The sequence below is a fragment of the Bufo gargarizans genome, chromosome 7 (assembly GCF_014858855.1).
Source record: "Bufo gargarizans isolate SCDJY-AF-19 chromosome 7, ASM1485885v1, whole genome shotgun sequence".
NCBI classification, from domain to species: domain Eukaryota; kingdom Metazoa; phylum Chordata; class Amphibia; order Anura; family Bufonidae; genus Bufo; species Bufo gargarizans.
The window spans coordinates 37,014,639-37,028,367 of NC_058086.1; positions in this window are offsets into that span (position 1 = coordinate 37,014,639).

The window sequence follows — 13,729 nt, forward strand, 5'->3', positions numbered from 1 at the left end:
GTCCTTTCACTATATTTCTGCAGAACCCAACTGTGGGCTGCAGTCCTAGAACAGAGGGCTGGTCTGGTTTTGTGGTGTGGTGGGCGCCTGAAGAATTATAACCCAGACCATGTGCAGTAAAGTCCAAAGTTGTAAATGTAAGTTACCTTTATAGACTTTATTGTTCACACACTGTAAACAGTCCTCAAACCTCTGTAGGAAATTCAATGCTTCTCTTCCTTAAAGGTTTAGAGGTCTGCTTTTATTGTAGTTGCTCTTCTGGCACCTGTAACCCCTTTGCAAACGCTTTGCCATATATGTACAGCAGAAGTCATTACTTTAAAGATGGCGCCTCCTCACGAATGCAGCAGACACCATACCCTCTGTGTTTCTGCTGTTTAAAACAGCAGAGGTCCAGGGTGAATGTCTGCGATCAGCCATAAGTCCTTAAGGACCTGGCAATTTTTTGAAAATATGACCAGTGTCACTTTATGTGGTGATAACTTTAAAATGCTTTTACTTATCCAGGCCATTCTGAGATTGCTTTTTCGTCACATATTGTACTTCATGACTGGTAAAATGAAGTAAAAAAAAAAATTTATAGAGCAGATTCTTACAGATGCGGCGATACCTAATATGGCTCCTTTTTTAAATTTATTTATGTTTTACACTATATTATGTTTTTATAAACAAAAAAACTTTTTAGTATCTCCATAGTCTGAGTCAGTTTTTTTTAGTTTTTAGCCGATTATCTTAGGTAGGGGCTCATTTTTTGCAGGATGAGAGGACGGTTTTATTGGCACTATTTTGGGGGGGCATATGACTTTTTGATCGCTTGCTATTACAATTTGTGTGATGTAAGGTGACAAAAAATACCTTTTTTAGCACCGTTTTTATTTTATTTTTTTGACCATGTTTCATCTGAGGGGTTAGGTCATGGGGTATTTTTATAGAGCAGATTCTTACAGATGTGGCAATACCTAATATGTCTACTTTTTTATTTATTTTAGTTTTACTAAGTAATATTTTTGAAAAAAAATATTTCTTGTTTTAGTGTCTCAAGTCTGAGAACCATTGTTTTTTATCCGATTGGCAGTGGCTAAATTGGGATATAAATTTAGTACTCCATGGAAGTGTGGTACTCCCTGAAGCAACCATCAATGCAGAGGCCCGGATGATCGGGGCACGTGTCACAATAAGTAGTGGTGTCCTTCCGTATCCCCCTCCTGTGACACACTCTGCACTTTTTTTGGGTCCATCCCTTCTTTCCAGTATAGGGGACCACACCTGGAAAGTGTTGGCCAGGGACGATCCGGGCACCTCCGGTTCCCGAGATACTCAGGTCTGCTCTTTTCCGGTCAGAAAAGATCAGTGCCTTGAGGACTGCCTTATAGAACTGAAGGAATGTCCCTGTGTTGCCATCGCTCCGGGACAGCACAAAAGAGTTGTACAAGGCATCCTGTACCAAGTAGACCGCAACTTTTTTGTACCATGCCCGGGTTTTGCGCATGGCATTATATGCCTATGGGGTCGCACCCCTGGGGATAGGTACCTGGAATGGATGGGTAGTGAGGCCGCGTTGATTTTTCCGCAAGGTCCCACAAGCAGACGTGAATCTGGCGGCGAGGGACTGGAATAAGGGGATACTAGTATAAAAGTTATCCACGTACAGGTGGTAACCCTTATCTAGCAGTGGGTGCATAAGGTCCCACACAAGTTTCCCGCTAACACCCAGAGTGGGGGACATTCTGGGGGTTGAATACAGGAATCTTGCCCCTCGTACACACAAAACTTGTAAGTGTACCCTAAGGTACTCTCACAAAGTTTGTACAGCTTCACGCCATACCTCGCCCGCTTTGAGGGAACATACTGGCGGAAAATGAGTCTCCCCTTGAAAGCAATGAGAGACTCATCAACCGCGACCTCCCTTCCAGGTACATAGGCCTGTACAAATTTGGCCCCAAAGTGATCGATGACCAGCCTGATTCTGTACAGGCGGTCATAGGCAGGATCACCTTGGGGGGGACATGCTGCATTATCTGCATAATGCAGGCATTTCCGGGTGTCCTCAAACCGGGTATGTGTCATGGCCATACTGTAAAGTGGGGTCTAGTAGAGGACGTCCCCACTCCAGTAATGCCTGACACTAGGTTTTTTGACTAGGCCCATGTGCAGCACGAGGCCCCAAAACTTCCTCATCTCGGCTGCACTGACCGGAGTCCAGCCACCGGCCCTAGCCAAAAAGGAGCCCGAGTGTTGAGCAACAAACTCTTGGACGTACAGGTTCGTCTGCTCCACGATCAGGTTTACAAAGTGGTCACAAAAAAAAAAGACTAAAGTAGTCGTACTCAGTGAAGCCCACTGTGGAAATCTGGATTCCTGGTTGGCCTACAAAATCAGGAATCGTAGGCTCAAAATGCTCTGGGGTATACCAGACAAGTTCACCAGCAGGGAGCTCCGGTGAACTTAACTGGTGGGCCGGAAAACTAGTACAAGCCCTAGAGCTGCTCGTACTAGTGTGGGCCACAGGGTCCCTAGCATGGGGCTCTTAGACTCGGAGGCAAGCTGGGCGTGTGGAGGAGTGGAGGAGTGTGTGTGTGTTTGTGTGTGTGTGCGTGTTAAACTTTATTTGGTGTGCACGTGTGTGGGGGCACGGGTGTTCACGAACTTACCCTAAACCTAACAGACAAAAAAATATATATAAAATAGCTAAAAAAGCGCAAAAAATTTGAAAAAAATAAAAATAAAAATTCTAACTCGCTGATCAGCCGTCCAAAGCTGATCAGCGGTGGGGTGTGCGATGCGCTAACAGTGGCCGGACGCAGAAAAAAACTTATTGCGCCCCCACAAGCTGCAGCACCCCTGGGGGGGTCTAGGGTCACACAGCTGTGCTGTGGACCCCAGACACCCGATTTAGGGTAATGCAATTAAAAACTTCCATTAACTTTCCCTGAATATCCCTGCCTAACCAAACCTGTCCCTAACCTTTACCTAAATATCTTGCAGGTGGTGCACAGATGGGGGTGCTAGGCAAAGATGGTGGTGCTGGGGCACAGATGGTGGTGCTGGCTGATGATCTGATGAGGAGGAGAGGAGCGCTGCTGTAATTTGAACTGCTCGTCCACCCAGCTGCCTAAATAGAGCCGATAATGAGAGGTGATGTCACCATCACCTCTCAGGATAGCAGGAAGGTGATTGGTCGTGTATTATCACACCACCGATCACCATCCTGTTCCAGGTTATTGGGTCCCCAGAGACCCAAATTTCCCAGAAAAGCAGCAAATCGCGATCGCCGACATGGGGGGGGGGGTCACATGACCCCCCCGGCGCATTGTCCCAGGGTGCCTGCTCAATGATTTGAGCAGGCACCCAGTTCTGATCACCGCCTCCCGCTCGGCGATGATCAGAACTACTTAGGACGTACAGGTACGCCCTGTGTCCTTAAGTACCAGGACATCAGGGCGTACCTGTACGCCCTATGTCCGGAACAGGTTTAACGCTAAGATGCCCAGGTTAAATGTGACAATGGCATCTGAACGGTGAAGACACGGGAGCCGTGAGCTCCGACGTCCATACCAGCCTTCCTCGGCTGAGATAGGGGAAGCTGTTACATTACATTGATACCCCAGAGCCTAAAGCAGGGTCCGATAGCTATCACTGGTATATTCCAATACAGGCCTGCGGGTGGCAGCACTGTATAGGAATACAGTGAATAGTGTGTTCTGTGATGAAGATATACCCATCACAGAATACAACTGGCAATCTAATGATTGGTAGTTATAGTCACCTAGGGTAACTTTAAAAAAGTTTAAAAAAATCACCTCCCCTTTCCTCAAAATAAAAATAAATAAACAATAAAATAAACATCAACACAACAATATTTGGAACATACAGCAAATGGTATAATGGAAATAAATTTCAAAATGGACAATTCTCCATTTTTTTTTCACCTTACCCTCCCAATAAATAATTGAAAATAAATCAAAAAGTCACACACACTTCAAAGGGGTATCACTGAAAAGTACAGATCTCTTGCAAAATAATAAGCCCTCACACAGATCCATACACATAACTTTTAAAAAGTTACAGGGGTCAGAATATAATGATGAAAAAAAAAAAATGGCCAGGTTTTTATTTTTTTCGGTATTAAAATGCAAGAAAAACTGCAAAAATGTGGGGAATGAGTTGTTAAGAAATGCTTCTTATCATATTATTAAATTATAAGATTTCTCACCCCTTGAGAATTCTTTTTACCCAACTTGGAAAACCCCTTTAACCCCCCTCCACCTTTTAATGTGTTTTTCTAATACTAGTGTCCTCTGATGCTGCTCTCTATTCACACCATCTAGCTATGCCCCTGAAAGACTATAAAGGTACAGCCACACTGTCAAATTTGGAAACCAAAATTAGGAGTGAATAAAAAAATAAGAGGAGAAGTTGTATCCTCCCTTAATATTTTCTCTCCTTTTATTATCTATTTCTAATTTTGGCTTGCAAAACTGCATCTGGAAACCTAAACGAGTTGCTGAACCATAAGGAAAGTTGGCATCAAACTGTGTACTATCCACTATACTAGACCATCAGGAAAGGTTATAATGAATGCTGAAGTGTTTAGCCACATCACTTTGGATGCCATCGTCTTAAATGGAGGAAATACATTTTGAGAACAAGTCTGATCAGCAAACCAACGAACACTTGAATTTTTGTAATTATTTGAGTTTGTCTCATCTCTTGCCAACGTTGTAGAGGAGCTTTAACTAAAGTAAGGCTTCTAGTTAGATCATGTTTGGGGTGTACATTGGAGGTGTATATATATCATCATGAATATACATGTAGTGGCATACAGTACGTCAACTATTGGTCAAAATGGTGAAAAACATGTACCGGGCTGTATATGTTTTTTCTTTCCGATGCATAAAAAAAAAAGTTCGACCAACAAATTTCACCTGGATATATGCCAAAGGAAACTGGGTGAAAAATGGCTTTGTATAGTTGTTTGTAAATTCAGCTGCAGAGGTCGCCAAGTGAGGAGACCAACAAGAATACAATGTAGCATAGTAGAAAGGATGGTGCAATAAGTGCTGATGAGGACCAGGATTGAGTCCAGATGGACACATAGTACAGTATAGATGGGGCGGACTGGCCATAGACCCTACAGGAAGACTTCCTGGTGAGTCTATGCCCAGGAGGCTTCCCAAACCTGCATCATGGCTGTTGGCCTAGTACATAATGATCTGATGCTCTCAACATTAATGAAAGCTAGCAGCACTTATGTACTTGGTCAACAGCCGCAAGTGCCCTCCTGAATACTGGGGTGAAGGTGGCAGCATTTTGTTTCTTTTGGTTCTACTGGGTCGGTATTTTGTGCGGCACTACAGTTTTGCAGGCCCCACCTACTTATGTTGTCCCTACCTACTTGTGCTGCCCCACCTATTCTCAATTTGGACCTCCCTACAACATGGGGCCACTTTTAGTTTTTTCCAGGGCCACTTTCATTTCCCAGTCTGTCCATGAGCAGTGATGAGCGGCAGGGGCAAATTTGAATTTGCGATATTTTGCGAATATTTGGGCGAATGTTCATCATATATTCGCAAATTCGAAAATTCGGGATCTCCAGTCATTTTTTTCCTGATTGCGAAAATTGGCAATTGGAAAATTTGCGATACGAAAATTTGCGATCAACACTACTCCTAAAGTCAAAGATATTGCAACCTTCTCATTGGCCCACAGGCAAGAAGCAGTGAGGGATCATGAGTTCTGATGAAAAAAAATCTAGAATATTCGGGATTACGACGATATAGCACTATATTCTAGATATTTGCGAATTCTCAAACTGCCAATATTCACAAAAAAAATAGCAATTAGAATCTTTGCGATCAACCCTATCCATGAGCATAAATATGCTATACTTCTGGATCCTCAATCTTGGTCTTCGTCAGCAGAGCTTATTAACCCCAACTTTTCTAATCTGACATTCTTGGACTGTCACCTGGAAGAACTTCACTAGGGCCACCCACCTCTGTCACTCACCATAGGCTGCAACAATGGCTACTTCTTTACAGTCTATATTGAGTCAACAGATACATAACTGTTAATGACAGGTGTACATTACTACTATTCTGTGACATAGCCAATTATAGATGGGACCAGATGGGACATCTCAGGCTGTCTCAGAAGGGCTTGGCCTTTAAAAAAAGACAGAGAATTGCTTGATTCTAATTGCATTCTCTGGTATTTGGCCTATGACTTACTAATAAGGGTCATGTGGCCCTGCAACGTTATGGGCTTTAGCAAATGCCTAATGATAATGTATAATATTTCACCCTTTCACAAACATTCACTTCTGATCCCTTCAGCCATTCACGTGAAACCCAATATTCCTACTAATTTCTGAAATCAGTTATCGTTACCGGGCAGCTCTGTTACATTTCTGATATTCTATACATTCCTAATTCACATGTAGCTTATGTTGTACAAAGCCAGACTAGAAATGTTAGAATACAATTATCTACAGTCCCTTCCAAGAAAAATGTTTTAGCAACCGACAATAAATAATGAATAATATAGGGGTATACTATCTATCTATCCATCTATCTCATATCTAGTGATGAGCGGCAGGGGCAATATTCGAATTTGTGATATTTCGCAAATATTTAGCCGAATATTCGTCATGAATTCGCTGTTATTTTCTTGATTGCAAAAATCGGCAATGTAATATGTGCGTATTGCGCGTGCAATACAGGCGTGGGTCACTGTTGCTACATTTTTTTAAGCTGCTAGAAGATTCCTGAGACTGGAGAAAATGGTTGGCACGGAAGAACATTACAATAGCTTTATATGCAGATGGAGTGCTCCAATATATTTGCAATTGCGCAAATCGGCAATTATTAATGCGCACATTTTTGCACAATACGTGCAACTTCACATTTTATCAAGTCTGAGTAGATATTACTGATTGGTGCACTAAGTATTGTTGTGATGTCACAGCACTGTGTCTGTAGCATGTATGTATGGACAGCAGAGAAACAGTAATCCCTATCACACCACCTAACACCCTGCACTGGAACAGCTATACTACATCACTATCTAACCTACACTGACTATCTCCCCCTAACTATCTGTATTATATATATGAGCTAACTAACTAACTAACTAACTAACTAACTATCTAATGTAATTGGATAAGGAATAGGATCCAGATGAAAGCACAGAGCACAGCAATAACACTGCTCTCAGTCTCAGTACTGCAAAATACTGCAGAAAATGGCTTCTGGGGAGGTTCTTATATAGTAAGGGGGAGGCAGCTTTCTTATTGGTTGCTAGGGATGTTGCTAAGCTCAGACAAAGACATTGCAGCCTTCTCATTGGCCGACAAGCAAGAAGCAGGGAGGGATCATGGGTTCAGATGAAAAAAAATAATCTAGAATATTCGCAAATACGAAATATATACCGCTATATTCTAAAGTGGCGATATTCGCAAATAAAATTTGCAATCTGAATATTGACACCCAACACTACTCATATCTATCTATCTATCTAGAAATAAATAAATAAAATGCAGCACACAATAAAAACGGGTGCAAATCCTTTCAAGGACCTGTGACCAAGGTCCCATATAAATATGTTAAAGAAAGAGGGCAGCACTCCAGAATTGTGATGAAAAAATAGGTGGATGGTTTATTAACCCATCTGACAGCAGATGGGTCAAATGGGTTAATAAACTATCCACCTATTTTTCATCACAATTCTGGAGTGCTGCCCTCTTTCTTTAACATATCTATCTCATATCTATCTATCTATCTCCTATCTTATCTCATCTCTATCTCATATCTATCTATTGATCTATCTCATCTCTATCTATCTAAAAATAAAAAAACAACAAAAGAACAGCAGCACAGTCAGACCAAAACCAAGCATAGGGTGCAAAATCCTCTGGGGCGTCCGGCATAAACTTCCCCTAATGAATATCTCCAAACAATGAGCCAGTACTCCAAAATGGTGAAAAATGGTGACCCAGTTTATTCCCAAGGCAACGTTTCAGCCCACACAGTGAGGCCTTTGACAAAGGCCTCATTGTGTGGGATGAAACGTTTCCTTGGGAATTTAATACACTCATATATTCCTGCTTCTCCATACCACTCCCTGCCCCTCTCTGCAGTAACTAAAAGGAAGCGGTGTGCAAGTACATACAGAACACCCTATCAATCATAATTGCAAGTGGCTGGAGATGGAAGGGGGGGGGGGACTTTTTTAGAAAAATAACATAGACCACTGTACGTGTCCAGTGTATTCTTTCAGTGCTACTAGATGCCAAACAGAACCTTGTTTTGTGCTGTTTTCACCACTAGGAATATGGACCTGTAGCTACAGTATAAAATGGAGAAAATATGGAACAGACAGATTTGTTTTAAACGCAATGGAACATAAACATAATAAATAAATGCACAAAAACATAAACGAACATCAATATAAAAAACATAAGATAGATATGAGATTCGAAAGACAGACAGATATGCGATCAACAGAAAAACAAGCAGATCAGAGATCGACAGATAAACAGACAGATATGAGATCCGGCCTACAGACAAACAGATATGAGATCGACAGACAGACAGATATGAGATCGACAGACAAACAGAGATGAGATCTACAGACATAAGATAAAATAACGTAATAAATAAATAGAAAGCAATTAGAAATACAAATAAGTAAAATAGTAAATACATAACTAATGAAATACACAGACACAAATATTTCAATTTTTTTTTTATGGGAAAATAAATTAAACATTGCACATTTCTACAATTAGAATACGCTTCTCCCTCTGACCCACCCTCATATCCCTGAACACTCAGACTGGCAGACCCACACATAACTGGAATCCATTGGTAATGGCAGATGTTTCAATTTCACACCTGTAGCTACAATTGGTAACAGTAAATGGGCCCTTTCTTTATTGTTTCCTGGAGCCGGGGGTGAAGGGTGGTGTCAGTCTCCAATCTGCTGAAAGATTGTCTTTGTGTCTAACGTGTGATTGACATGATCCATTGTTGGGCAGTGAGGCTGCTTCATGTGTAAAGTGACCGCTGAGGAGCCTCTCTTTACATGGCTGATCTTCAGTCATCTCCATCCTCTATATGTAAGGTTTCTGGGCCCTTTAATGTTGCATGCAGGGTCTATTTAAAGTGAGTTGGTGTGCCGAATTCTGTAAAGGAAATGTGAAGGTAGCGGACACAATCAGGAGAGGATCTCACAGGACACCCTGCACCTATTTACATATCACATGCATCTGAAAGCTTCTCTGGAATCTACATCTGAAAGGCAGACACCGGTGTCAGCTTTTCACAGAAAATCACAATAGCGCGAGATGTCCAGAAAACCTAATGTTATGTGACTTGGATGCTTTGAAAGAAGATGGATCTGGAGTAGCTGGAGACCGTGCAGGATGTTTCATACAGCAGAACGAACAAATTCAATTTGTCTCATTCTACGTTCAGGAATAGACATTTGAAAGTATTGGGTTATTACAAAAATTGTAATAAGAAAAAGTCACCTTCTGCCTCCCCCACTTTATCTGACTATATGGCGCTCAGCCTGAACATAATGGGGGAATTTTTAAGACAGGCATTTTCTGCGCTGGTCTTGATATCCCCTGCGCACGCCTCGTCGTAGACTAGTTGCATCTTCCTGCAGTCCGTGCACCTAAACAGAAATCTACGACTGATTTTTGGATTCATTTGCACCAGAAAACTGGCGGGAAGCAACCTCCCCCCTTTCGGAAAATTGTCGAGGGGGTGGCGCAGAATACAAGAGATGCAACCGTTTTTTAAAAAGTTGAAAAGACATGGGATGCAACTTTTTAACGCAACTTTTAAGGCACAAGGGAGATGGTGAATCTTCCCCAATATTTAATATTGAGCGATTCGAATTATCCAAAGTGGAATTTGATCCAAATTTCAGGGAAAATGTAATTCGCCGCAAAGCCGAATTTCCTGCTTTGTGGTAACAAATTAATTTTACATGAAATGGAGGTAAAAAACATTATAAATAATACTTACCTAATCTGTTTGAGAGCAAAGAGTTGGCCGCCGGAATCTTGATTGAAGATCTAGCATGAAATCTTGCGCGGCCCGTGATGACGTAATTACGTCAGTCGGCGCGTTGATGAGATACGCCAAAATCGATTTGTTATAACAGAGAATGAGGAAAGTCAGCTTTGTGGTGAATCAAATTTTCCCTGAAATTCGGATCGAAGTCCACTTTGGATAATTTGAATCGCTCAATATTAAATATTGGGGAAGATTCACCATCTCCCTTGTGCCATTCAACTCGCTCCACACTAATTATTATTATTGTTTCACACTGATCAGAAAAAATACTCAAAACACAGAAGAAATCCAAGGGGTTATTAATCTTTAAGGGAATCTTTAAGAAGTTTTCACAGAATCAGGGAGGGGCTGTGGAGCTAAATAAAAAACATACCTTTTGTGGAGTTTTTGATATCAGGAGTATTGTGAATATGAGGTTTTGTTCTACCATATTCTGCTGTCCGTATTGAGCTGCTTCGCAGACCCTCCCCTCTGCTTTGAGTGACAGTAGTGGTGTCCTGGTTGGATGATACACATGTCACTCAAAGTAGAGAGGCGGGGCTGTGAAGCAGCTCAATGCAGAGAGCACTTCACAGTGAAGCTCCGCCTCCAGTGCGCTGTACAGAGATATAGGAAAGAGCCTAGAAGCAAGCAAAATTGTAATAGCTGCTTCTCCAAGCCAATAAGGGTGGTGTCACACTTAGCTTTTTGTGGCAATTTTTGATGCAGGTTTTTGACCTAAAGCCAGAAGAGGACCCAGCAGGAAAAAGAAATAGAAGTCTCTTCTTTATATTTCTTATCCCTTTCAACCCACTTCTGGCTTTGGTTAAAAAAACTGCTTTGAATGATACCACCCAAAGCTGTGTGCGACACTGCCCCAAAGAAGTCCTGTCGAGCTGGAAGTCATACATGTATGGAAACATTGTTTTTATTGCTTTAATCTATATAAATAATGAAGAACGTAGGTATGTATGTTCCGCAATCATTCAAAAACGCAACCATCGATTTCAAAGAAACTTGGTATACACATCCCTTGCTACCTGGAAATAAATTTTGCGGGGGTCTCAGCTCTCTAGGACATAGAGTTCCTGAGATATTCCCCAAAAATGACCTGCATTAGCCAATACAAGCCTGCAAGTCTTTCTCTTCCTATCCCAACTGCCATACACACGGTCACATGTCCCTTATCAGCCAATAGAAGCTCGCAGGCCCTTAGTCTCCACATACACACAGTTTTACTCCAGGTTTCCATAAAAACCCAGCCATTTTTCTTCACTGCTGAAGGTCAGCTTTAGGCTACACGACGACAATAAGTCGCACGACATATAGGGCACAACTACACTGCGACATTAATGTCGCACCAATGTCGCGCGACAATTTTTATAATGATAGTCTATGGTGTTGCACTGCGACATGTGACATGCTGCGACAGCATGTCACATGTCGCACTGACACCATAGCCTATCATTAATAAAATTGTTGAGACAAAATGTCGCGCGACACTTGTCGTCGTGTAGCTCTAGCATTAAAGGGGCAGGGCGCTGCTGAGGTCACAGTTAAAGAGGCGGGCACTGTGGATGTTACTGTTAAGGGGCCAAGCCGCTGTGGAGGTCTCTGTTAAAGGGGCGGACACTGTGGAGGTCACTTTTAAGGGGGCAGGGGCCACTATTAAAGGGGCAACTTTTGTGGAGGTCACTGTTAAGGCAGCGGGGTGCCGTGAAACTCACTGTTAAAGGGGCGGGCTGCTGTGAAGGTCAAAGTTATAGGGTGGGCTGCTGTGAAGGTCCCATTTTAAAGTGGCGGGGCACTGTGGGGGGTCAGTGTTAAGAGGTGGGGGACTGTGGAGTTCACTGTTAAAGGGGTGGGGCGCTATAGAGGTCACTGTTATGGGGATACTGTCGATATCTTTTAACGACACACACAAACATTAAATAAAATAGATGAAATATATCCGTGCGAAGCCGGGTCCTTCTGCTAGTGCATCTATAAAAATATAGGAAGTTAGGGCAGGTTTGCATTTGCGTTATGGAATTCCGTTATAGGGTTCCATTATAACAGTTATAACGGAATATAGCTGAATTTTACGACAGAATACAAAATTGAATCCTTTAAGAGGCATTCCCTTTTGCTCCATCCTAATACATGTCTATGGGGAAAATAACTGTTCAATTTGGTTCCTTTATACATGACAGATAAATAGTCCTATCGACGGAATTCCATAATGCGAAAGCGAATCCGTCCTAACTGTGTCTCTCTGGTTACAAATCACAAAAAAAGCTATCTGACCCATCAGCCGTGCGTTACTCTCCTCAATCCTCCATTCCAGGTTTTCGAGATTCCATGGCAGCTTTCCCCAAAATCCACATAAAAATCAAGAGGTTTTAATGTAGTTTTTTTCCTCTTCTTACCTTCAGCGGACTACAATGAAATATCTTTATCTGTTTGACTACGTTCAGCGCTTTTTAAATATTTATAATATTTACTAAATAGAATTATTTAAAATGCAGCAAAACTAATGAAATACAGAAATCAAGTAACCATTTCATGAAGAGCATATGTACCATACTGGAAATAAAGTACTTATTTTTATATTTTCAGAGACAGTCTCACTCTTGTCCATAAGCTGTATATGGAATTGCAGATCAACCCAGTCTTGAATAGGAAAGAGCTGCGATATCAGACTAAGCTCATTGACAAGCGTGGAGCTCATTCAATATGAAGCACAGATATTCTTTGTATCTAGGAGTATCTCAATCATGTGGTCAATCTGATACCCTGCTGGGTTAAGCTCTGTCAAGAGCAGTGGGGGGAAAATACCTTCAGTGAAAAGTGGTTATCACTGTTCAAACTCATTTCACTTATGGTCTAGCAAAGTGGGATACTTAATTACACTGCCATTGCTAGCTCCTATAATACAGCCTCCTCAAACACAGATATAACTACTATAATACTGCTCCTATGTACAAGAATATAACTACTATAATACTGCTCCTATGTACAAGAATATAACTACTATAATACTGCTCCTATGTACAATAATATAACTACTATAATACTGCTCCTATGTACAATAATATAACTACTATAATACTGCTCCTATGTACAAGAATATAACTACTATAATACTGCTCCTATGTACAAGAATATAACTACTATAATACTGCTCCTATGTACAAGAATATAACTACTATAATACTGTTCCTATGTACAAGAATATAACTACTATAATACTGCTCCTATGTACAAGAATATAACTACTATAATACTGCCTCCTATGTACAAGAATATAACTACTATAATACTGCTCCTATGTACAAGAATATAACTACTATAATACTGTTCCTATGTACAAGAATATAACTACTATAATACTGCTCCTATGTACAAGAATATAACTACTATAATACTGCTCCTATGTACAGGAATATAACTGCTATAATACTGCCCCCTATGTACAAGAATATAACTACTATAATACTGCTTCTATGTACAATAATATAACTACTATAATACTGCTCCTATGTACAATAATATAACTACTATAATACTGCTCCTATGTACAAGAAGATAACTACTATAATACTGCTCCTATGTACAAGAATATAACTACTATAATACTGCTCCTATGTACAAGAATATAACTACTATAATACTGTCTCCTA